Raw genomic sequence first — 26,598 nt, forward strand, 5'->3', positions numbered from 1 at the left:
GGGGCGGGGACAGCTGCCCCAGGGGCATTGGGACCGCCCCGTGGGGGTCACCGTCTCCCCATCATGGGGTTCGGGGGGGGACAGCTGCCCCAGGGGCATTGGGACCTCCCCGTGGCGGTCACCATCCCCCATCATCGGGGTGCCAGGGGGCGGGCACGGCTGCCCAGCTCCAAGGCAAGAAGCTCCTCCTGCCTCCCAGTCCTCCTGCAGCCAGGAGCCCTGAGCCCAGCTCAGGATGACTCCCCTCCAGGCCCCACCAGCACTGACCCAGTTCCCCTTGCACCACCACGGCAATGCCTGGGCTGGAGAGCCGTCAGTGGCTCCCTGGTGCCTTGGAGGCAGGTTCAGTGAACAAGAAGCCATGCTGGGCGCCCCACACCATCCTCTGCACAGATTTCGACTTGGGGCAGATTCTGGGGACACCCGCCCCCATGTCAATGGCTGTGAGCTGTCAGAAGCCTCCTCCCACAGCTGTTCGCAGTCCTGGCTGACAGTCTCTGCTCAGCAGAGCCCGGAGCCAGCGTCCCCATTATCATGTCCAGACTTCGCAGACGCCTGGGCACCCCCGGGACCCCCTGAGGCCAGGGGAGCCTCCTTCCTGCCTCCCCCAGCCTCCAGTGGCTGTTGGCTCCAGTTTCGGCCTCTGTCTTCACAAGGCTTCCTCTCGCATGTCCTTTCCGTCTCTCATACAGATGCCAGGGTTGGGGTTTGGGGTCCACCCAGGTCATCCAGTTGTGATTCGCAACTGAATTATATCTACAAATATGCTTTTTTCAAATAGGATCTCATCGGTAAGCTCCAGGGCTTAGGATGTGGACATATTGAGGGACAACAGAGAACCCGCAGTGGTATTTGAGGACCCGCGGCGCCAGGTGGGAGCCCGGGCCCAGCCTGTGGGCGGCACATGGCTCCTCGCCGGCCTTCCAGTGTCTGCACATGGGACGGGCTCCGAGGCGTGTCTTTAGGGAGTCAGGTGGCAGAAGATGCTCCGCAGATGGGAATCTGGCAAGGCCTGGATTGGCTGCCATGGGACGGCCCCGACACTGTGCAGCATCCGTGTCCTGGAGCTGCGGGGTCCGCCCTGCTGCACACACTGCAGGCCACAGGAGACCGCGCCGTGTGGCTGGGGCGCTGCGTCAGGAACACCTTCCACGGAGTCTCCCGGCGGGAAGAACGGCTGTCTGGGCAGCCAGGCCCGGCCGGGGCAGCGGCTGCTGGAATTCTGACACAACAGTTGGCAGCCCCCACCCAAAGGGCTGAGGAAGAGGGGCAGGGGTGGTGAAATGGGAGGAGGAGGGCAGCGTAAAGCCCTCTGGTGGGGTCTGACCCTCAAACTGAGCCCCGAGGACCCTCCGTCCTCCGAGCGGTCCCTCCACCCACTGTCCGCCAGGGCCGTGGGCTCCCCTTCAAGGCTGGGGGGCCGGCAGTCCTCTTCTGCCCACCCCGACCTCCAGAGGTCTCGTCGCCCACTCTCCAAGCCCCCCACAACCACAGTGGAGGAGCCTGGGGGAAAGGCCGCGCGGGGACGGTGAGAGGGAAGAAGGGGCTTCTCTCCTGGCCGGTGTCCAAGGAGGCTGGTGCTGCAGCCCAGGCAGGGACCAAGGCATTGGGCCTGAGCAGCCAGAGAATGTGCCGGAACTGAGCCAGGCCAAACCATCTATTCTCCCGGAGCAGGGACTGGGTGCAACTGGGAGCATTGTAACAGCCTTCTCTCTGTGATGATAAAATGCGCTTTTAGCAAAAAGCTCTAAATGATCTCTGAGTAATTTCTTTCTTTTCTTTTCTTTTTTTTTTTTAAGCGGAAATGGAGGAAAACAAAGAACAAGGAAGAAAGAAAGAAGCCTTTTCCAGTTGCCGCTCCCCAAGGAGATGGTGGCTTCGGCAGCTGTAGCCACGTGGCCCTGGGGTCACCCCCGTGGCCTGGGGGCGGGTGCAGCCTCCAGGAGGATGGGCCCACACAGCCGGCCCCTGCCTGCTGCTGTGCGGCCGACTGCGGTGACCACAGGCCGAGCCGAACTCACCTCTGGGACGGGGAGCAGGAGCGGGGCTCCCACGTCCCAGCATCCACTCCCCAGTGACCGGGGCTGTGGGGGGCTGGACCCCTCTTCCCTCTCTCCCGGGCCTCAGTCTGTGGGGCCGCTGAGTCAGGGCTGGTGAGAAGGGGTGCAGAGTGGGCGGAAGGTGGGGATAGGGACAGAGTGGAGTGACCCTCGAGGTTGGTGGCCAGAGCTAGGCGGCAGGAGGGCCCTGGGCTGGTCAGGCAGGTGGCCGGGGCAGCCCACGGTGGGAGCCTTGGTCCTCAGCTCCTGTCTGAGGCATTCCCGAGTGGTCCCTGGGACGGGGCTGCTGCCAACTCGGTCCCACCGTGTGTGAGCCCCATGCCAGTGGGCACACCTCGCTCATGCTAGTGGCCATCTGGGCCACATGTCCCCCAGCTGACGCACACTGGGACAGGCCCAGGGAGGGGTCCTCAAGCCCAGACAGCAGCGGTGGGCTGGGGGTTCGGGGACAGTGAGGGGCGGGAGCTCCAGCGCTGCCCCCCCCCCAAGCCCCCCAGCAGAGCCAGGCACTGGGCCCCGCAGGGGTCACCTGTTGCCTCATGGTCCCAGACACAGTCTGCCTCCCCTCAGCCCTCCTGCGCCTTGTGGTTTCCATAACACAAAGTCACTCAAAACGTGGGTAACCTTTGAGCTCCCCTCTCCCACCATTATGGGTCCATTTGACGAGCAGCATGTGGTGGTGACGATGAATTTCCCGGATACTGAGTGTCACAGCTGGAGCCGGCACTGCGGCAGGACAGCCGCCTCCTGGACAGGCCAGCCCACCTCTCCGCGGCACAGAGGACCCCTGCGGCTGCTGGGAGCGGTGGCCTTGCCCCCACAGCAGAGCCGACACAGGTAGATAACTGAGGCTCAGACATGAAGTGGGTTGGCCGAGGTTGATGCCTGCAGCCAACCCAGCAGCCTAAATTGGGTCCTCCCAGTCTGGCCCCCCCTGGGACCCTCCCTCCGGGGTTCACAGGGGGCCAGCTGTGTGCTGTCTGGCATCCTCCCCGCTGGGCTCTGAGTGCTCCAGAAGTTCACCACCATTCCCAGGCAAGGGCTGGACCTGGCGCTGCCCCCGAGTCATTCTGCAGGGCGCAGGAATGGGGGGGGGGTTGCTGCGGAAGCAGGACAAGCCTGCACAGCGCCAAAGCCCAAGCTCCGAGTGGGGGGCAGCAATATTGGCCAGGGGACCTGACCGAGGGGTCCGCTGGGAGGAAGGGTCCCGCAGCTACACCTGTGCCGAGCATGCCCTTCCCCGCCCTCACCCTCATTGCCAAGACCCCTGGACCTTCCTGAGCTGTCTGCTTGTCCTTAGGACCCCTGGCCATCCCAAGTCCTGACTGCTCAAGTGCCCTGGACCATGGGCTGCCCATGCAGGCACCTGGGCCCAGAGCTGCCCAGGTTGGAGTAACTGGCTGGGTGCCCCCAACCCAGACCCAAGCACACAGGCCTGGAAAGAGCCGCCACTATGGGTCTCCTGGTGGGGCCTCAGAAGCTGAGACGGGCCTGGTCATCGGGCATCCCGTGGAGGGCCCTGGAGTTCACATAGGGCTTCGGGAAGCCGGGCAGTCAGGATGGAAACAAATCTTTGCTTCTCCGCCTGGAGGAATGGGGTCTGATGTGCTTGCCCCCTGGAGTCTGCACTGGCCTTGAAACCGTGCCCCTCAGGGTTAATGAGGTTGAAATCAGCAGAAAGTTTAAACCCTGTTTCTTAGAGAATGGTTTCCCCCTAACCAGCTATTGTGTCTTTCCGGACCCCACTAGCTATCTCTGCAGAAGCCTGGCTTCAGGGTCAACCAATATGGTTCCAGCCTGGGAACAAGCAAGGTCCTGCATTCCTTCCCGGAGACAAAGAGCCTGACCTACCCAGGTTATACCAGCTCTCAAGCGTGCTCACAGCCCCTCTCCCTGTTCTGAGAAAACGTCCTGATGTTGGGGGTGGGATTTTGCCTCATTCTGGTGTTAAGTCTCCCCCTAAAGTGAACACAGGATGTGTGTAACCTGCATCCTTCCTCTGTGCGCATGCTCCATCTTTCCTTGAGAATAGTCATAAATTCCTGACCCTTTCATCATTATGTGTAACCTCAACCCCAGCTGACACACATGGACCCGAAAAAAACCACCCCACTGAGCCCTTTCCAAACTTCTAACAGCGTGGTAGCTGGAGCAGAAATTTCAGATGTGGGTCATTGGTGGGGGGTCCAGGGGTGAGGGACCTGGAAGGGCACCCAGTCAAGTGCACAGATGGCGAGGGCTCGGGGACAGTTTTGGCTGGAGGCTGGAAGATGGCTGGGTGACACTTTGCTGTGGTCACATGAGCAAGGGAAAGGGCAGCTCGGGAGCCGCAGGTCTGGCCAGGGAAGCTTCCCGGCGACCATCAGCAGAGCCTCACCTAGCTGCCTACAGTTAGGTACAGAAAGAGAGAGGTGAGCTAGAGCAAAACTGGTGAGGAGTGAGCAGAATTGAGAGGAAACGTCAAGGACCCAGGACTGGCTGCACTCAAAAATAAAACTCCACAAAGACTCTCACTGTGAAAATATGACTTGGCAAAGACACGTAGAGGCCACCTGACATTTTTCTCAGACCTCAGAAAGATTCAGGGTGGTGTCTCGGCTACTCTCCCAGTTAAACAAAGGAACCTCTATGGAACCTGAGGAGGTGCCCCAGCCATCCGGGCCAGATGCCAAGGCTTCCAGGAATGGAGAGGCCGTGTCCCCCAGCAGGAACCAGGAACCTGCCCAGGCCAGGAAAATCTCACCTCAAAAGGCAATGTGGGCTGGCTTTTGTCCCATTGAGCTGATTATCAGTTAATCCACCAGAAAGCCTCAATGCTTCTAGAGAGGTTTTACCAGTTGGGACCCAAGGGGACTTAACCCTCATGGGCAGAAGGCAGGTGAGCAGCATACCGGGAAAGAAGAGCAACCTAGAAGCACACCAGGGCCCCAGAGGGTGATGCTGAAGCAAGAGCCCGCTACACAGGCCAGGCTGGATTTCAGGATTGTTAGGGGCAGACTGTGTGTCTGCTTTGTTGAGTGGGTGTGTCCATTCTGGTGACCCTACCATCAGCCCTGGTTGAAGGGGGGTGGTCAGATAAGCTAGGTTCTGGTTCAGATCTTCAGGTCAGAGCACTGCCCTGGGTGGAGCAGACTCAGGATCTTATCTGCACACGGAATGGACTCCATGAGGTGGTCTGGACTCCAAGCAACCCAAAATGGGGTGAGACCAGTGGGGTCTGGAGCAAGGTTAGGCATATTTCGTGGGATCCTTGAGTGGGATCTGGTGTGTTTTGTATATGAAAGGAATATGTACAGTTTGTGTCCACAGGGCAGACCGTGGGGGATCAAAGATGCATGAAGCTCCTTTGTTTGCTCCTCACTGAGAACTGGAGTCTAACCCAGCCAAGCTCACATTTGTGTTGGCCTGGACAGCAACTGGACCAGAGGGCCACAGGCACGATGTGCAGGGACTTCTGAGATTGAATCATGAGAAGTCTTGCAGCTCTGCCTTGCTCACCAGAACCCTCGCCCTGGACAAACCAGCTGCCGTGTAGAAAGTTGGACTTCCCTGACAAACCTGCTGGAAGAAGCCCAAGCCGCATTGAGAAGCTACTAAGAGTCTGGGTAGTCTCTTATACAACAAAAGTGAACTGATGGTGAATTTTATGGTACATGAATTAGATCTCAATCATTTTGTTGAAAGAGTGTATGAGATAGTGTCTGCCCGTCAAAAGCTTGCATTACTGCCATCAGACCACCAAGGTAGGCAGAGCCAGAAGCCTATGTGCTGCCCACAACCTGCCTCTAAGGAAGGGCCACAAGTCTCATGGTGCCAGCTGTGCTAAAGAGGAGGAAGTGGGGCGCCTGGGTGGCTCAGTTGGTTAAGTGACTGCCTTCGGCTCAGGTCATGATCCTGGAGTCCCTGGATCGAGTCCCGCATCAGGCTTCCTGCTCGGCAGGGAGTCTGCTTCTCCCTCTGACCCTCCCCTCTCTCATGTGCTTTCTCTCATTCTCTCTCTCTCAAATAAATAAATAAAATCTTTAAAAAAAAAAAAAGAGGAGGAAGTGATATCAACAGACCCTCATTTGGGCAATGTGGCAGGTTGGATGTGCAAAGACCTGAAGTTTTGTCATATTTTTAAAGCATGCTTCAGTTTGTGAGAAATTAAGGGAAACAACCAGAGGTCAGGAAAACATAATTGCAAGATAGGAAGTGAGCACAGGCACTGGTGTTTGCCCCAAGGCATCCACTGCTCTCAGATGGCCTTCAGCCTGGATTTCAGTGAGCTCGTGGGTGTGCATCCAAGTGGGGGAGTGGGCAAAGGAGACAAAGCCCACAGCCCTGGCAGGATGGGGGCTGATGCATCAGTCTTCTTCATAAAACCAGAATCCCATGGTCAACTTTCACAGTGGACAAACTAGGGAAGACCCAGGTGACATGCCCACCTTGGAAGGGAAAGGGGAAAATTCTTAGCCATCATCCCTCATTCATGAGGATTTAGGGGCCAGAATCCACACTAAACAATATTTTATTTAAGTGGCCCTGGGTTGGTAGTATCCCCAGACAATTGACAAAAACCCCACAAATCCTTTCAGAGAAAACTGTACTTTGAACACAAACACCAAAGAATTTCTATAGACTCCAATGAATATGAGCTCACAAACAAAACTCAAAAATATCCAAGAAATAGGGCATCCTGAGTAAGCCTCAGCAGAAGAGCAAACAGCAGAAACACATCTAACAGGACATATGAGGTATTGGAATTTATCAGATGTAAAAATTTTTTAAGTGTGTTCAATAATTTTGAGAGAAGTTCAGGAAAACTGAAGACACAAATTTGTGAAAGAGGAAAGTAAAAATGGTCAGGCAGAGTTGAAAAAAAAATGAACTCCTAGAAATAGAAATTATTGACATTAAAAATCCAAGAGAAGGTTGCAATGGCAGATTAGATGCAGCCAAAGAGAGAATTACTAAATTAGAAGATAGAATGGAAGAAATCACAGAATGCAGCTCCAAGAGAGAAGAGGCAGGAACCAGAGCCCTGAAAGGACACGGACCATCTTCAGCCCATGGATGTTTTCCTCTGCTGTGGTGCATCTACTGATGAGGCACATGTTGTTTCTGTTCAGTGGTTTTTATTTCCAGTGTATCCTTTTGATTCTTTTTGGTATTTCCGTCTCTCTGCTTACATTATTCATCATTTTTTTGCATGTTGTCTTTTTTCATTATTCATTTGGGGAATTATATTAATCCCCCAATTAAGCCCTTAATCATATTAATTATAGCTATTTTAAATTCCCTGTCTGGGGGTACCCAGGTGGTTCAGTCAGTTAAGCATCTGCCCTCAGCTCGGGTCTTGATCTCAGGGTCCTGGGATCGAGCCCCACATCGGGCTCCCTGCTCAGCGGGAGTCTGCTTCTCCCTCTTCCTCTGCCGCTCCCCCACCCCCCAGCTCATGCCCTCTTTCTCGCTTGTTCTCTTTCTCCCTCTTTCTCTCTCATAAATAAATAAAATCTTTTTAAAAAAAATTCTCTGTCTGATCGTTCAAACATCTTTTTTCTATTTGAGTCTGTTTCTGATGGTTGCATTGTCTCTTCAGATCGCGTTTTTACCCTCATCTTTTGGCATGCCTTGTTTTTTGCTGGAAACCCAACATGTTAAATTGGGTAGTGGGAACTGAGGTAACCAGGCCTTTAGTGTGAGGTTTGATGTTGGTCTAGCTGGGAGTTGGCCTCTGTCTAATGTTTGCTGTGGCTGAGGGGCCAGAGGCTCCCAACTCCACTAGAGTCCTTGTTTTTACCTCCCCTGTTGACTCTGGCTTTCCCTAAGTCCTCCCTACAGAGAGCCTGTGTCTTTCCCAGCATCCACTGTGATTATAGGGGAACCCTGGGGGGAGGGAGCAGGAACACTCTAGAACCTTCCAGCTAAATGTCAGTCTTTTCCTGGGCCTGTGACCCTGGGCTGTGACCTTCCCAGTGTTCCCCACAGCCCCCACTCCTCTGCTGCAACGTGCTCCATCTATGTCCTCTACGTCCTGGCCCTTGTTCACTGTTGGCTTGTTTTTTTCCTGACATAGAACAAGAGGGCTGGGGCCTGGAGTGGGGGCAATCCCCTTCCCCTGGGTTGGGTGAGACTGGAAACTCTTACTCTGGCAAAGCCTTTCCCCTGGAGGATGGGCCTTTGTTATAGAGAAGGCTCTGGGCATATTTCACATAAATCAACTCTCCACCGACTGCAAGAGACGCTAGGGGCCTTCCTCAGATCTCTACTGAGGACCCAGTCAGATTTTGGAGGAAAAGCCCACCAAAGCATTGGGGAGCCCCTGAGACTGCCGGCCCCCAGAAGTTTCTCACTGTCATGTAACCCACACTCAGCCTCTAGAAATTCGTTCGAGTTTCCATTTAAGTGTTCCTAAGAGTTTATGGCGCCAGTGGCTTTGGTTCTAGGTGAGCAGTTCTGATTTGCTCCTCTGTATTTCCCTGTCTCTCCAGGTTTGGAAGTGGTGGTTTGCTTTGCAACCTCCATTTTTCTGGTGGGTCTGAGGAAAGTCATAAATTTTCAGTTTGTCAACCTTTTTCTTATTGTAAGGACAGAGGTGACAGTTTCCAAGCTCTTTACAAGCTGGACCTGAAACTGGGAGTCCTGATGACTTATTTATTTTTATCATTTTGTCCAGAGGGTATCTACTGCAGGGTCAGTCCGCTTGGTGCTTAGTTGGATGACAGAAGTGGATCTGATCAATAACTTTTAGAAATGTCAGCTTCTCTCACCTCAAAAGAAATTCAAGGCTGACCTCTGATTCTGCACCAAAGAATGAGCCATGCACGCCCTGGATGGCTTATGCTGGAGCCCGTCATGCAGCAGCTCGTAGAGCAGGTGTGTTCCTTGTCCTGTAGATGGAGAAGCCACAGCTGGGGTGGTGCATGGTGGGCTTCACCACAGTCCCCACCTGAATGCTCTGTGTTGTCCTCAGGATAAATCCGGCTTACTCCCTTGCTGTGGCTTCTACAGCACTGGGTGCTTCCCCTTTTGCAAACTTCTCATTCCCTTTTTCTCAGTTCAGTGTCTGTGAGCCCCATGCTGTCTGGTAGGGACTGGAAGGAGCCAGCCCATGATAGAGACCCTACAGGGGGCTGCTGTTACACGCTGAGAGAGGAAAGGGGTGCCAGGCCTATGAATCCCCCGGCGGCCACCTCGTGCAATGACCACAGGCCTGCCAGCCTCTCTTGTCTTCTCTTCTAGTCCTTTATCCTTTGTCTTTGTGTCCTACTCTTTTTTCTAGAACTTACCCTTCAGCTAAGCTCATTGCTGCCAACCTCCTCCATTAGGGACACAATGCTTCTCTGCACCAGTGTTTGATTCCAGTGGGCCCTACGGTTCTCTTCACCTGCCACAGCTCCTCTGCTCAAAGTTCCTCGATTCCCTGCAACCTCGATCCTGCCTTCAGGTGCCCTGCACTGAAATGGCAAGGCCCCTGATGGCACGTTTCCTGAGTGGGAGCAGGTCACAAAGGTCTTTCCTTTGCTTTCATGGCTGAGCTGCACCCTTTGGTGTTTGGGGCTCGTCCTGGGTTCCCTATGGGCAAATGCAGCTTGACTTCACCCTGTCCACCCACACTGGTGGTGGCCCTGTGAGCTGGCACATAGCTTCCACAATGCGATTTGCAGTATGCAGTGAGAACAAGGACTCTTATATCAGCAAATCTCCATTCGTGGGAACTTAACCTGAAAAAAACCTCCACTAAATAAAGCAAGTTTGCCACTGAGGTGCACCATGCCACAAGTTTCTGCAACCACCCAGCATGCCAAGTTTCCAAGGGGCAGAAAGTATGTACCAAAGATCCAGATCATTCCACAGAGAGGAAACTCAGGCCCAGAGAGGGGAGGCTCTAGTCTGAGGTCACACAGCAAGCCCACCAGCAGAACCTGTCTCAACACCATCTCTCTTTCCTCCTCTCTGAGGCTGCGAGGCCAAGACAGGTCCCCTCTTCAAGCCTCTGCTGATTTCTTCTGGAAAGCAGATGTCAGAATGGTGATGAGCTGGAATGAGAGGATGCAAGAAAGGGCCTGCCAGCACATGTGCTCTGCCCTTGGCTCCATTCAGCAGTGTGCTTCTATCTTTCTCTTCTCGACATGGAGTGACAGACCTGGAGGTGTGGGTGCCCTGACACCTGACATGTTGCCTGGCAGCAACAGGCAGTGAGGTCCCTCCCCCGCCCCCCCCACCAGAGGTAGCAGAGTGCCTCTGGCTGGGAGAAGAGTGCTTTACTGATTTGGGGGCAGGTGACCACCGTGGGCATGCCTGTCTTGGGCTTGCCCAGCCTACACTTGCCTTTCCTGACAATAGTACCAGGGGGGCTGCCATGGCCCATTGGTGAGCCAATGGACCTCACCAGGGCTGCTCACCCCAATTCCCTGCCTCGTTAAGCAGCTGCTGAACAGCCGTCTCGCCTGCTCCAGCATATTGACACAAACAGCCTTATTACCTGGCTAATTAGAGCCCAGAGACTCACCCAGAGCACCACCCCCTTCCCTCCAGTCAGTCTTGGTGTGTAATTGCTTGAGCAAGCGCTTTGAAGGGAGACTCCGTAGTGTGTCTTGTAGCAATTGCCCAGGCAAATCTCAAACCAGCTTATATCCTTCCTCAGAGAGAAGACTGTGCCGAGGCTGCCCGTCCTCCCAGGGCCAAGCCCACTGCCTTGTGGGTCTCTACGAAATCACCGTTCAGCACCTCCTGTGTGGACAGCGCCAGGCCAGGTAAACCTGTTCTCTGAGCCTGGGTGCAAACCTGTCCCACTAGGATGATCATGCCTTCCTCACAGGCCTGGGTGTGGTGGGAACATGCATTCCAAGCACCTGGCACCTGGGTACACTGTCTGAGAGCAGGTACAGGAGACAGCTCACTGAGAGGTCCAAGAAGTTAAGTACAGAGGGTCAGGGCATGGAGCATGGGAGAGGCCGCATTGGAGACACCCATATGTAGCCTTGGATTTCCCATCAGGGAAATGAACACAGCAATTGCTCCCCTTTCTTACCTCTGCAGCAAAGCAACATAGAAACATCACCCTGAGCTGGCTGGGCCTCTGGGGACCCAGATGGGCCTTTGTAAAACTTGACTTTACCTGACCTGAATTTCGGATCCTCTCAGCTCTGACAGTGTTCAATAAATAACTTCATGCTGCATGAGTGATGGCAAACCCCAGAACAGCTTTAATTTTGCAGAGCGATCAATTAAATGCAACGTCTGCCACGTGTGCACGATTAAACTCTTTTTATAGCGTTTCATGTTGCTTTACAGCTGGACCACTTCACCTCTCAGAATCCTTGGCAGAGTCTTCTGCAAGCTGGCAGCTCATCCAGGCCTGGACCCTAGGTCATGTTGGTGGCGAGACCCCTGCAAGGTCTAGTTCTCTGAAATCAGAGCTGGGCCCGTGAGATCCAGAGCCCTGAAATGGGGATGCCATGAGCTCCTCCAGCCTACAGGTGGTGCTGTTGGCAATCGCCACAGGCTCCAACCCCTGATGTCCCCATCACATTATGCCTACCTTGTACTTTTCCTGTGCTTTTTTCTTCCTCCTGCACTTTGGTCTTTATGAGAATTAAGCTTTTTAAAAAAATATTATTTTTTTTAAATTTTTCTTCTTCTACTGGTTTGGAAGTTATACATGCTACTTATTAATCATGTCTGGTATGCTAATATGCAAAGTAATTAGTTGACCAAAGGGTTAACATGGTATGAATCCACTCACATGAGGTCCCTAGAGGTGTCCAATTCAGGGACAGAAAGTAGGTCTGGGGGAGGAAGTTAGTGTTTAATGGGGACCGCGTTTCAGTTAGGAAACATGAAGAAGTTCTGGAGACAGTCGGTGGTGAAGGCTGCACAACCGTGTGAATGTGCTCAGTGTCACTGAACTGTACACCTAAAAATGGTTAATATGGGAGGTGCCTGGGTGGCACAGTCGGTTAAGTGACTGACTCTTGGTTTCAGCTCAAGTCATGATCTCAAGGTCATGATATCAAACCCCACATTGGACTCCACGCTGGACATGGAGTCTGCTTAAGTTTCTCTCTCCCTCTCCCTCTGCCCCTCCCTCCCCTCTCAAATAAATAAAATCTTTTAAAAAATGGGATGTTATGTATATTTTACTACAATAAAAAAAGTTAACCAAATTTCCCAGCCGATTCAGTAAAGAAAGGAAATAAATGCATAAGAGATGAAAAGAAAGAGACCATCACTCTTTGTAGAAAATATGATTGTCCAAGAACAAGCAAAAACAAACAAATATATATATTTAGTAAGAAATTTTAACACATTTGCCAGATACAAAATTACCATCCCAAACCCAATTGCATTTCCATACATCAATATCAACCATAATCAGTTAAAAAATATAAACTTTTAAATGCCATTTATATTATCAGCAAAATATGTAAAAGTGCCTAGGACTAAACCTAAAAAGTATGTGAATTTATGGGGAAATTGTTAAAACTTTACTTAAATACATTAAAGAAAACCTAAGTGAAAGGAGAAATATGCTGTGGATTTCATAAAGATGTCAATTTTCCCCAAACTGATGTGAAAATTTAATACAGTTAGAACAAAAATCCCAAGAGATCTTTTCATAACATTTGATACCTTAATTTTAAATGTTATATATGAGCAAGTGACCAACGTGAGCTAAGACAGTCCTGGAGGAGAGAAATAAGCTGAGGGGTTTGCCTCACCAAACACCAATAATTATGATAAAGCTAAAGTCATTAGGCCATTCAGTATAGATGCTGGGATGGATGAAGAGAACAATAGAAGAGAATAAGAGCACAGTTAAAATGCATATTTATGGAAACTTGAAGCATACTTTATGATAGAGTAAACAGTGCAGATCAGTGTGGAAAAGATGGAGTTTTCAGTAAGATGCTGGGAAGTTGCCTATCCATATTAAAAATACTGAAAATGAATCCCCACCTCACGCCATACTGAGAAATAAATCTCAAATGATTAAAGGCAAAAAATTAAAAGCATAATGAAAAAGACTATAGAATTGAAAATGATTTCCCAAACAAGACACACAAGAACAAACCATAAAGGAAAATTTTGAAAAATTCAGCTACATCAAAATTAAGAAATTCAATTCATTAAAAGAATCATAAAGAAAGTGAAAAGAGGAGTCACAGACTAGAATAAAATATTTGCAATACAACTGACATGAAATAACATGCAAAATATATAAGGAATTCCTATGAATCCATAATGGAAAGCAAACAGTCCCATAGAAAAAAATGGTAGGACCTATGAACAAACATTTCACAGAAGAGGAAACATAGAGCTCATTAATATTTGGCGGGAGGAAGAAGCCCAATCTCATTAAGTCAAGGATATGCCTCTTTAGGATCCTGTGGGGAATTTGGGTTCAGATCACAGACTGAGTGTATGCATCTCATTATTTTCCCTCCAAACTCCCACTAAAAGTATAGTTATAAGAATTTTTTATGACATAAATCATTAAGAATGAGAACAGAATAGGAGACAAAAACAAGATTCTGGAAGCTGAAAAGTGGTAACTGCCTTAGCAGGTTGGAGAAAAATAAATCCTAGGCTGACAAGGGAAAGGCTGAATTAACCTGATTTGTTCCCAAGGATTTTCAAGGACTTGGGAAGTGGTAGTAGCAGGGTTCTCTGGGACTGGGGATTTAGGAATGGAGGCAGGTAAAGCAAAAGGCATGCCAGAGTACAAAACTTAAGGAGTTGACATCACAGCCATTGGAGAAATACAAATTAAGATCACAATAAGGTGTCACCACATACCCAACAGATCATCTGAAACAGAAAATAATGACAGCACCAAATACTGGCAAGGTGGCAGAAAACTGGATCTCTCAAACATTGCTGGTAGGAATGTGAACTGGTAAAACCACTCTGGAAAATAGTTGGCAGTTTCTTCAAAAAAAAAAAAGAAAAGAAAACTCTTATCATATGACCTAGCAATTGCCCTTCTGGGCATTTGTCCCAGGTAAATGAAAACCTATATCTGTGCAAAACCATATGTACATAGTTGTTCATAGCAGCTTTATTTATAATAGCCAAAAACTGGAACAAGCCAAATGTCTCCCAATAGGTGAATGGTTAAATAAACTCATACACCCATACCATGGACTACTACTAGGCAATAAAAAGAAACAAACTATGCAACAACTTGGATGGCTCCTAATTATGCTGGATAAAAAAAAGGCCAACCTCAAAGGTCACTTACATTATTATTCTTTTTATGTAGTATTCTAGAAATGACAAAATTATATAGAAGAAAAACGAAATGGTGTTTTCCAGGGTCTCGGGGTGCTGGCAGGGGAGTGAGGAGAGGAGGTGAGTTTGACCTTAAAGAGGTAGCATGAGGGAGATCTTTGTGGTGTAAGAATAGTTTTGTATCTTGACTATGGTGCAGTGATGGGCACTTTCAAAGATGAGGAAATGACCCCAACCTTGAGAACAGCAACATGGAAGCAAGAAAACAATGAGCTGATGCCTTCATAATTCTAAAGGAAATTGATTTCCAACTCACATCTTCATATCCAAACCATCAACCAACCTCGAGGGTGGAATTAAATTGTTTTCAGACATGTGCATCTCAAACAATTTACCTCCTATGTGTCTTTCCTCAATGAATCATAGGTGGATGTGCTCCATAAAAACAAGGGAATAAACAAGGAAGACACAGGATCTAGAAAACAAGACAGAAGTAAAGGTACTCTCAGGGATCATGAGGAAGGGGGATCCCAAGGACACAGGGCAACCAGTCCAGATCAGAGGAGCATTTCCAGGAGACTAGAACATTGAGAGCTGTCATCACCATGATTTCTACTGATAGACCACCTTTTTATCCTCATTTAACCATAGGAGAATGGTTCCCACTAAAACAAGGAAGTAATCCAGGAAAGAGGAAGGTATGGATAGGATTCAGGAAACAGGACTCCCACCCAGGAGAAAGGCAAGACATCAGCAGAAGCAAATCCCAAGGTGACAGTGTGCATCCATCCAGATCAAAGGAGAAAGAGACCTCTAGTCAGAGGGTCTCCAAGAACAAGTGATGTGGGAAAGTGCACAAAAGGGATAGTGGAAAGTGTAGGAAGAATTAGTAATAGGTGAGAAAATATTAAGCAAATGAAAAATCAAGGCAACTAAGAACTTTAGGAAACACAAAGAGTAAGAAAGGAAACAACTGGAGTATACTCTAATGCTAAGTTAAGTTGTGATTGTTGTACAGGTATAATGGGATCTGTATCAAAATATTTTATTTTATTTAACCAAAAAATTGTAGTATAAATATATTGCAAGAGTAGAAAGGGGATGGCAGAATAAGAGGGCTAAATCCTCATCTGCTATAATAGGAAATCTTAAAAATTGTGTCTTATATTGATACAAATTAATTAATCAAAAGGTAGCAATATATATATGTATATACACATATAAGTTAGAAATATGTGGATGTAAATGACAGAAAAAAGTTTTAAATCTAATAATGATTGATTCTGAAGGGAGACTGAAGGGATCAGGGAACAGAAGATTAATAAGCTACTATATTTTGTCACAAAGCTTTTACCCCCAATTTTAGTACTATGAGTTTGATGTTTCATTTATTACTATAAGTGTGTTTGATAATATACCATTCATTCTATTGTATTTAACTTGTATTTGTTAATTTAAAACAAAACAATAAGACACCATCTTACTACAACCAAATTTGAACACATTAAAAAGCAAGTCAATTCCAGGTACTGGAAAGGATGTGGGGGAACAGGAGAACCCTCAGCCAACAATTCCCCACCTGGGTGCATCTCTAGAGCACTACTACCTAACCTTTCTCACATCATGGCAAAAAATGATAGTATTTGTGTGCCATAGCGAGTAGATGGGCAAGGCTGCTCCAGGACGTCAAGACCAGCCTGGAAGTCCAGGGTCCAGGCTTCCCCAGCCACTGCCTGGATACTCAAGTGCAGAGGGACTCCATTACTCAGCCACACCAGCACCCCAATCATGGCACTCCAGCGGGCTCATCCACATAGAGGCTCACACATGTGCACCTGGACGTCTATCCCAGCATGTTTATAGAGGCATTGTGATAGTCAAAAGCCTGGAGACAACATAAATGTTCATCAACAATAGAACTGATAAACAAATTGTGATATATTCACACAACGGAATTCCAAACAACAGTAAAGACTAATGAAGGACACCACACGCATGAAAATGGATGGATCTCATGAATGTCCTGTTAAATAGAAGCAAGACACAGGCATTGTGTATAAAGGAAGAGTCTGTTTACATAAAGTCTAAAAAGCAGTTAAAACTAACGAATATATTATTTGGGATTACAAATAGAAGTGGTAAAATGATAAAGAAGTGCAAGGGAAAGATTAATATAAATTCAGGTTTGCATGAAGGGGCTGGTGGGGGTTGGGGGGAGAGTGAGGAAAAGAATGTGATTGGAAACGAGCAACCTGTGCTTACAAATAAATTTTATTCTTTAATCTGAGTGGTGGCTCCACGGAAGTTTGCATCATTGTTATTATTATTGCTTTGTTAGTATTCTTTAAACCATATACATATGCTTTAGACACATATGTACAATATATAAAATGTTAAGAGACTTAAAGTGACTGGCAAGAAAACAGAATAGTCAGCAGTCATTGTATTCTGCTCTCCCCCAGCCCGGGACAGAGAATGCTGTAACCCCTACCGCCCACCTCCCCAATCACATGTTGTCTCCTCAGCCCCCAAGTTGGACGTTATTATCTTTGCTCCATACCGCTGAGGCTTATTTGTATTTGCCCACGTGTTTGCTTGCCGTTCCTTCTCTTGTTTCGGGACTTCCTTCTGGATCTCTTTCCTTCCTCCTGAAGGACGGTCTGTTGTTGACAAGTTTTTTCTACTTTTATTCATGCTAGGTCTTAAAAATATTTTTTTCTCAGGAGTATGATTCTAGGACATGGGTAGATTCTTAGTTGCCCCCAAGATCTGTGCTCCCCTCCTTCTTGAGTAATAGCACTCCCAATTTTCAGCTGAACACATGGCCACCAGGATTAGAGGCTGAATTTCCTAGTCCCATTTGCAATGCTGTCCAGCCAAGTTCCTCTTGGAATGAGATGTGACTCCTAGGAAGTGTTCTTATTGGGGAAGGGGGTGATGTGCCCTTCTTTGTCACTTCTTCCTCCCTGTTGGTTGGTTGGAATGTGGTGCAATGACTGGAACATCAGTAACCATCTTGGACCACGCTGTGACCTCAGGAATAAGTCAAATACAGTGGAGTAACAAGGCAGAAGACTCTGGGATTCCTGACATGGGGTGCACCACAATAATCGTGAGCTGACCCTTTGGGACTTCACAAACATAAAGAGAAACATACTTGTATCACATGAATTCAAGATTATCTGGGGGCTTTCTGTGATATCCTAATTTGGTATTAGAGTGGGATACAGCAGAAAATTTTCTAGAATTATAGCAGAACAACTAAGGGCCACTTTTTGACCCCCTCCCTCAGCGAAGCCCTCTACATTTTTTTTTTAAGATTTTATTTATTTATTTGACAGAGAGAGACACAGCGAGAGAGGGAACACAAGCAGGGGGAGTGGGAGAGGGAGAAGCAGGCTTCCCGCGGAGTGGGGAGCCCGATGCAGGGCTCGATCCCAGGACCCCGGGATCATGACCTGAGCCGAAGGCAGACGCTTAACGACTGAGCCACCCAGGCGCCCCGAAGTCCTCTACATTTATTGGCTATTCAGTCTTCAGAGAAGTCCTATGAAGAAAGCACATGTCCCTCCTTCAGTAGAGGTGGAAGCCAAGTCTCGTGGATGGTATATGGCTTCCTTGGGGCTGCATACCACGTGCCCTGGGCTATACGTGGACACGCTCTCTGCTCCTCTCCATACAGATCCTTTTCTTCCATGTTCCAGAAGTCTAGGGTCTCAATGAAGGTCTGGACATCATGACATCACTGAGACGCTGGTGGGCGTGTGAGAGTGTGTCTCCTCTGTGGCCCTGGCGTCTGGCTGGAAGGTCACCAAAGACCCAGAGCTAGGCTGGTTCTGGCCTCAGGTCCACCCAGACTCACTCTCTGGGTGACCCTTGTCTAAGCTCCTCATTCCTCAGGCCCCAGAGCAGAGGACAAGGTTCACAGCACATGAGCCCTTCTGGCTGATAGCACAGGAGCCTGGGGGGCTGGCCTGGGGGGAGGAGAAGTTTGGTGCAGAAGGTGGACAGGGTGGAGCAAGGTGGAGGTGGGGGTGGTTCCTTCAACACTGTGCCCACTAGCTGTGTACTCTGGCACACCTGCCTGGCCTCAGTCTTCCCTTCTGCACTGTAGGGATGGGGCATAGATGTCTCCCCCGAGGGCTTTTCCTGCCCCCATGTGCCCTGGCCTGAGCTGGGTTCGCCTCAGTGCTGGCACAAGAAGGGCTCCATGTGGAGAAAGGGAAGAGGAACCGGGCATGCAAGAGTCCAGGGCCACGTGTTCTGACTTCGGGGAGCCCAGGGCCATGCGCTGTGACCTCGGGGAGCCCAGGGCCGTGCACTCTGACTGGGCTCTTACCAACACACCAACTGGCTGGCTAATGTGGGGCAAATCCGTTTAAGACTCAGTCTGTTTCCTGGCATGGGAAACGGTCCTCCAGCCCTCAAAGTAACCCATGGAGAAGCCCTGGGTAAGTATCCAGGACTGTGTGCACGGGGCAGGGCTCTCTAGGGGAAGCTCGCCTGGAAGTGCCCACAGTACAACACAAGATGCTCACAGCAAGGTCTTGGAGGGCATGGGAGGGACCAGGGGGGGTGCGGGGGAGGCGCCTGGGTGACCGCCTGAGCGCAGGGGAGGAGGGGGGAAGACAGCGGTTGGAGCCACGCATGCGTGCTGGAGGCCACAGAATGGCGTGGGGATTAGACGGCCTACACGGGGGGAGGAATGGAGTTGGGGAAACTGAGTCACCCAGCCTGTGCCAGCACCCCGATGCCGCTGGGTGCCCAGAACACAGCCCTGCGTCCCTCCTGGGCATCAGATTCTGCTGCGAGGCTCCGTCCTCCACAGCCCAGTCTCCGTGAACGCTGAGCAGCTTTTGTTCCAAGATTTATTTTTTCATCACATTGATATTAGAGTCACTTCACGCAGTGCTCCCCAGCGTCAGCAAAATAAAGATGCAAATAAATCCCCTGACCCAGCTCCTGGGGCCGCCAAAGAACGCAGGACCTCCCACCACCTTCGCCGCTCATGGTGGCTTTGAATTTTAAATTTCATTTTCCCATCGCTTTTCAATAAATGCTTTTCCCCGTGATGTCTCGAGTCCTGACCTTATAATGCCCGAGTTAAAAGGCAGTGTCTTGTTTCCAGCTGCAGATAATTTACTTTTGAATGGTCCAATTACACGGCAGCCGGGCTCTGCCTGGCCGCGCCAAGATGTAGCTGTTTGCCTGGGAGATAATGGTGTCGCAGGCAACATATCTGTTGGCTGACCCGGGCTTGTCCTCCAGGCGGCCGCCGGCTGGCAGGAGAAGGCGCTGTCTGAGGAGCCCTCTGAGTGTCCCCCAGCCCACAGCTGAGACCAGCCCTCGAGAGAAAGGTGGCCTCTGCTGGGCACGGCCAGGCCCCAGGCGCGGGGCAAGTCGGGGGCCGCGCGCAGCCCCGATTCTTGACTTGCTTGGAAGCCTGGAGGCAGCCCGGGAAACGCCACCTGCCCCGGGAGATGTTCAAGGAGGCGTGAAATACAGCCTTATGTTTTTGAACGAAGTGGAAAATCTGACCAATCGGTAGCCCTGATTCATTATCATCGTAACAAGGTGGCTTGAGGACTTTTATGTCCCCATAACATAAAACCCGCACTGATGTAAACTACCTGTACCTTCAAATTCCTTCAAATGAAACACTGAAACCCCTTCTGTACTGTTTCATCCCTGAGTGTAAGATGCTGCTTTCTAAGTGGTTTTGCTTTAAGAAAAAAAAAAAAAAAAAAAAAAATGCCTAGATCTAACTGATCTCACTTTAAAGCCAAAAGAAAAATCCCTAACCACTCTTACAGGAGTCAAAGGGATGTCTAAACAATCCCTCTGCCCGCCCATCCTGCAAGAACGTGTCCGTCACTGGAAACCAAGCGGAACTCCCGAATTTTAAATACTTTTCCCTTTGAATTTTCTCTCATAAACAAATCTAAATTGTTAACAATTTAAAAACAAAACAAAACTCCCCCACACGTGGAAAGTGTGTGATGGAGGGTCACCGCCAGCATCAGTCCCTGGACCATATTTCTGTCCCGTGAAACAGGGATAGCCAGGCGGCCAGCTAGGGGCACCCATGGCCCCTTAATCGGGGTGCAGCCCGGCCCCAGCTCTGGCTCAGCTCCCTGGACTCTGGGGTCTTCCACGGGGAAGCTGGGACCCAGGAGGGGCAGTGAAGGGGGCACAGGGGGATCGTAGGGTTGGGGGCCCAGGGGGTGCCTCCCTCCTCTTCCCCACACCCTCCTTTTTTCCCTGTGCCTCTTCAGCCCCTAAGATGCAGCCACTCCCCTGCAGGCCTGTCCGCACACACCTGCTGAGGCCCCTGGATACGGGACCCTGGGCACAGCTCTGGGGGTCCAGGCTCTGTCCAGGCTGGTGGCCACCAAGGGGAAGCCACCAAGGCCATCTTTGTTAGCTCTGGTCTAACTTCTGGCCAGTTCACGTGCCACCCGTGGGACAGGCGCGGGACAGGCGTGGGACAGGCGAGGGACAGGAGGCTCAGTCCAGCCCAGTGCTGGCACGGGGGCCTGCCTCCGAGATGCTGGCCGTGTCTGTGGTGTATTCAGGATGGCCGCAAAGTCCTGCCCCCCCCCAGGAGGCAGCGTTTATTTCCCCGTGGCCTTGCGTCTGAGCTGTCCCTGGGGCTGGCCCTGACCCAAGGCACATGGCAGAAACCATGTTCGGCCAGTTCCAGGGCTAGACTCTAAGAAGACAGGCAGTGTCCCCGCCTTGTATGACGTGTGGCTCCCTGCTGGAGAGGCCACGAAGGGAGAGGGGACCAGACGGAGGCGACCTGAGGGGCTTGGCCGACAGAAAGAACCAGAGCCCGGGCATGTGAGCCAGTTGAGCTGCCCGGCGTGCCCAGGCTGCCCCACCCGGAACCCAGCGCCCCAGCAGAGACGCGCTCTCCCTGGCCTGACTGACGGCCTCCCCCAGAAAAGGCGGCCACTCTGTCTTAGCTTCGTCCCTGCCATGAGAAGTTTGGGCTGGCCAAAGCGATGACAGGGACAAACAGAGGCGCAGTGAGGTCACGTGACCCAGACAAGGTCACAGGTAAATAAGGAAGGGGGCGGGGGGTCACCTGATTCCCAGGTCGGCAGGGTCAGGGACACTTCCTCCCCATTCTGGATGTTTCTTTGGTGTCCCGGGAAGGCGGCAGGGGAAGCCCCTGGGAGAACGTTGTGAGAATAAACTGCCTCTCTTCCTTGGGGGGTGAGCTGCCCCAGGGAGGAATGTCTGCCTCTGTGGGGGGGCTGCCTGGCCCAATAGTGTCTATATTGGGAGGTCAGTCCCCCGATCGGGGCTTCAGTATCTGCAGACCCTCCCAGACCCTCCCAGCCCGCAGGCCCTCGCTGCCCCCAGGCTGGCCTCCGCACACCTGCTTCACATGACGCATCTGTTCCCCCAGAGCTTGGGTGGGAAAGAGGGCACAGGAATCAGAGACCTATCGCAGGCTCCAGACCCTGCCGTGGGAGGGAAAGGGCACCATGCTCCCTCCAGGAAGACAGGCTACTTGGCTGCACTGTTCCAGGGCATCCCAGGATCCGTGCAGAGTGTGTCCCAGGCCCTGGCCAGACGCTCACGTTTGAACAGAGAGTAAGGGGCTTTTCCCGCAGGGGCGGCCGGAGCCAGCCTGGGGGGCTCAGCTTGGCCATAGACTGAGGCCTGCGGGCGGCTGCCCCACCTGTCCAGCTGTGCAGGTCCAGGCAGTAGAAAGAGGCATGACCAGTGTGGAGCCTGCTTGTCAAAGTTCCTGCTGGAAGAGCAGCCCCCGGAACGTTCTCTCTGGTGCTACAGGGCTGCCTTGCATTATCCGGAGGGCTTCACAGGGTGACCTCCTGCTCCCTCTGGAGTCCAGCTTTCAGGGCTCATCAGTCACCAACCCCTGCAAGGATCTGCCATGCCAAGGCTGATACCTGAGGTTCTGCCAGCGTGAGGCTCTGCCAACGTGAGCCACCTTTCCTACACCACTGCTGGGCACAGAGCCTTGGGCAGGCTGGACCACTGCAAGCTTCTCTTCTCTACCAGGGGGCCCCCGCCGCTCCAGGCCATGCACCTGGGACATCCTGTGCGTGCTGCAGCAAGTGGGCCCCTGAGCTCCCCTGTGTGGGCCCCCAGGTACAAGTGAGATGCACAGAGCCCAGAGCTGGAGGGATGAGTCCTGCCCCAGGCCAGGCCGCATGTTGGGAAGGTGTTCACTAAGACTCTCAGAATAACGGGGGCTGAAGGAGAGGCTACCCTGGGCGGTGGGGTGAGGAGTCAAGGCGAGGACACTGCCCGGACGCAGAAAGGTCTGGGGCCCACACAGGCCTGGGCAGGCTGCGGGAGGGGTTGCTGGTGAGGAGAGGGTACAGACACAGGGAGAGCGGAGATGCCTCAGCACCTCAGAGGTGGTGGTCTAGCATGCTGGCTTCCAGAACCAGGAGAATCTTGACTGCAGTTGGGGTAGAGTGTGGCGCAGGCTGAGGACCCCCAGACACGCCAGGCCTCCAGTGGGCTCACCTCTTTCCTGGCACCACCAGCCCAGGTAACGTGTCACCTGTGTTCCCGTCTGTCGATGGGCCATGTCCCGTGGAACCCACACCTGCCTGCCCCCCACCCCGACCCCTAGGTGGGTGCATCTGGGCCTCAGGCTCAATCTCACCCAAGGGCTGATGGCACCTGCCTTTGCTGAGCCCCAGACTTGGGTCCCCACGCGGTTCTCCACATCATCTCCATCTGCACTTTTCCTAGGCAGCCTCATGGACTGTGAGCTCCTCCTCCCAGACCCCACAGCTCACCCCGCTGTGCTTCCCACTCGTCTGATGGTGCCAGATGCACGCGGTCCACAGGCCCCGGGCTGGAGGCGCGGCTGGACTCTCTCTCTGGCTCCCCCCTCTGCTCCTGTCCATGAGGAGACCTGTCAGCTCAGTTTCCTATCCCCTCTCCCTTCTCCCCCAGGACCTCGGTTCAATGCCCTGTTTCCCCGGCCTGGACCTGGAAGGGAGCCAGCTTGCTAAAGCCTAGAGCAGAACACGGCCCCCACCTCCTGCAAACTGAATCAGCCCGGGTCCCTCCCTTGTCCCTCCTCTGTCCCTCCCCTGTCCGCCACCCACCCCCCCGCCTCCCCAGCTACAATACCCACCTGCACAGCCTTAAAGATGCAGAGCTGCTCCCACTCAGGGAGCCTACTGAACCCTCTTTACCCAACTCCTCCCATGGCCAGCGTCTCTCATCAGAGTCCCCTCCATGAGCACAGGGGCTGAGACACCCCTCCCCAAGCACCCTCAAGTTTACGCTAGCCCTAGCACCCCCACCTCTCTTCCGACCGAGGGTCTTTGCCCCCCCTTGCCCCCCACTGGTGCTCCACAATTAAATATCCCATGTCTTGAGTCTCCTCCCACAGAATTCTGGCCCCTCAGGGCAGGGTCCCCCCATCACCAGCACGGTGCCATCTGCACACCTGGAGGGTTCTTGAACAAACCCCTCTGGCCTCGGCCCGACACTGGCAAGCCTAGGTGGGGTTGGCCGCGTGCTCCAGGAGGGGAGGGCCCCCCACACGTGGGTTCCGTGCCTGGGGGAGGGGCTGGTGGGCTGGGGAAAACATCCCTCCTACTCCCCCGCTTCCCCTCCAGGCCCTCGATGGCCTTATTTATTTTCTTTCTCACTCCACAAACCGCCCCCCACCCCGCAGAAGGAAGCCAGGCCACCCCCACACCTCGGGGCTCCGCCCCTACAGCTCCCCTCGCCCGCCCTCAGAGTGGGGGGCCCGGCCCGAAACAGTGTGTTGGGCTGGTGCTTGGATGGGCTTTCTCACCTTCCTATCACCTCTGGGTTTAAACATCTGCTGTGTCAGAGATAGGAGCCCCCGTTCAGGGCCAGAAATGCAAATGGGCCCACGACATGTGAAAAGGAGCCCACCTCCCCCACAATAGGAGGAATGCAAATGAAGAGCAGACCGAGAGTATTTCCCACCCTATGAGATGGGCGAAAATCCAGAAGTCTGACACATTCTGCACGCGAGGCTGTGGCGAAAGGCACCCTTCATGAGGCTGGTGGGCCCGGGACGGGTCCAGCTCCCATCCGGGGAGACGGACAGAAGCCGCAGGTGCGTTGCCCCTGCCCGCCAGCCACCCGCTCGCAGGAGGCCCCGCAAACACGCCCCTGGAAAACCCAAGAAGGCGCGTGTGTGCAGCTCCTCACAGGACTTGTAGTGACAGCGGGTTCTGGGGTCCCCGCGTGCACCGTGCGAGGAGCCTGAGTGGTTGAGCAGACAGGACAGTGCACAGGATGGAACTGCGGGCCCGGAGCCACACGGGGAAGTGCGTGTGGGATGGGGGCCTGTGCCCCCCGCCATGATGATGAGAAGTGAGGTGAGGAGCTGTGTCACCTCCCATTTAAAAACAGATGGGAACCGTTGACGAGAAGGGGAGGGAGACCCACCTGGTCTGAACGTGTTCTGCTTCTTCATTTGACTTCAGAATCTTGTAACTAATTCAAGTAACTGTAAAACAAAATGAGATCATAAAATGTCTGCTCCGTGAAAGAAACTGATTAGAGAAAGAAAAGACAAGTCACAAACTGGGAGAAAAATCTTCGAAAAACACGTATCTGATCAAGGGCCGAGATCCAAAATTTACAAAAACATTTAAAACTCAGTCGTAAGAAGAGAAAGAACAGGAGCTAAAGACCCAAACAGACACCTTGTCGGAGAAGATACACAGATGGCAACTAAGCACATGGAAAGATGTTCAGTGTCACGTCATCAGGGGATTGCAAATTCGAACAATGAGATAGCGCTGCATCCCTGTTAGAATGGCCCAAATCCAGAACGCTGACGGCGCCAAATGTCGGTGAGGATGGGGAGCGACAGGGACTCTCGTCCGTTGCTGAGGGGAGTGCAAAATGGTGCAGCCACTCTGGAAGGCAGCCTGGCAGTTTCTTACAAAACGAACCATACCCTCACCATATGATCCAGCAATCATGCTCTTTGGTATTTACCCAAAGGAGCCGAAAATCTATGTCCACACAAAACCCTGCATATATATGTTTACAACAGCTTTATTCATAATTGCCAAATCTTGGAAGCCACCAAGATGCCCTTCAGTAGGTGAGTGGGTAAACACACGGTGGTCCATCCAGACTGTGGAACACTGTTCAGCACTAAAAAGAAATGAGCCAGGGCGCCTGGGTGTCTCAGTGGGTCAAGTGTCTGCCTTCAGCTCAGGTCATGATCCCAGGGTCCTGGGATGGAGCCCCACGTCAGGCTTGCTACTCAGCAGAGAGTCTGGTTCTCCCTCTCCCTCTGTGCTCTCTCTCTCTCTCAAGTAAATAAATACAAATCTTTTTAAAAAATGTAAAAAAAAAAGAAATGAGCCATCAAGCCATGGAATGTCATGGAGGAAATGTGAATGCATATTACAAAGCAAAAGAAGCCAATCCAGACTATACAAAAAGACTATATATGTATGATTCCGAGTATATGACATTATGAAAAAGGCAAAACTAAAGAGATAGTGGAGAGATCAGTGGTTACCAAGGGCTGGGAGGGGAGAGGGAGGGAAGAATGGATTTCTAGGGCAGTGACACTATTCTGTGTCAAACTGTAACAGTGGGTGAGTGTCCTTGCACATTTGTCTAAACCCACGGAATGCACACACCACCAAGAGCCTTGGGTGATAACAATGTATCAGCGTCCCTGGCTTGTAACAAATGATCCACCCAGGGGCTAATAAGAGAGGAAACTGGGGGCAGGGGCACACAGCAACGCCCTGTACTTTCCTGGTCAATGTTTTTTGTAAGCCCAAAACCGCTCTTTAAAAAAAGTCCATTAATTTAAAAAATTAAATAAACCAAGTAGATGCAAAAACATTAAATCACAATGAAAAAGCAATCTCTAAAAAAATAAAAATGAAACAAATAAGCCTGTGTTTAAGTGGCTTAACCATGCAAATACTTGATTTCACATGGCTCTAAAACATGGTCATTTGACTCTATATCCCTAGCAGGACATATCCTAAGGACAAAAACAACAGTAAAAAGATTTTAAACTGATTTCAGGAATCCGACTGCTAAGAGTGTTAGTGATGCTGTTTTGAAGCTGGTGTATATTTGTATCACGTGTATATATACACACACGTCAGCCACCTGCTGCGGTAGCGCATACTACCCGAAGCTTTACGGCAATGATCTGCTATTTCTCACAGTCCTGTGGGTCACATGGCTGGTTGGACTTGGGCTCTCCAAGTGGCCCTTATTTGCACCTGAGTGACTTCCTGATGCCTCTGTCCATTTTGAGCCACCTTCAAGCTGGTGATGTCATCACCAATAC

The sequence above is a fragment of the Neomonachus schauinslandi genome, chromosome 9 (assembly GCF_002201575.2).
Source record: "Neomonachus schauinslandi chromosome 9, ASM220157v2, whole genome shotgun sequence".
Lineage (NCBI taxonomy): Eukaryota > Metazoa > Chordata > Mammalia > Carnivora > Phocidae > Neomonachus > Neomonachus schauinslandi.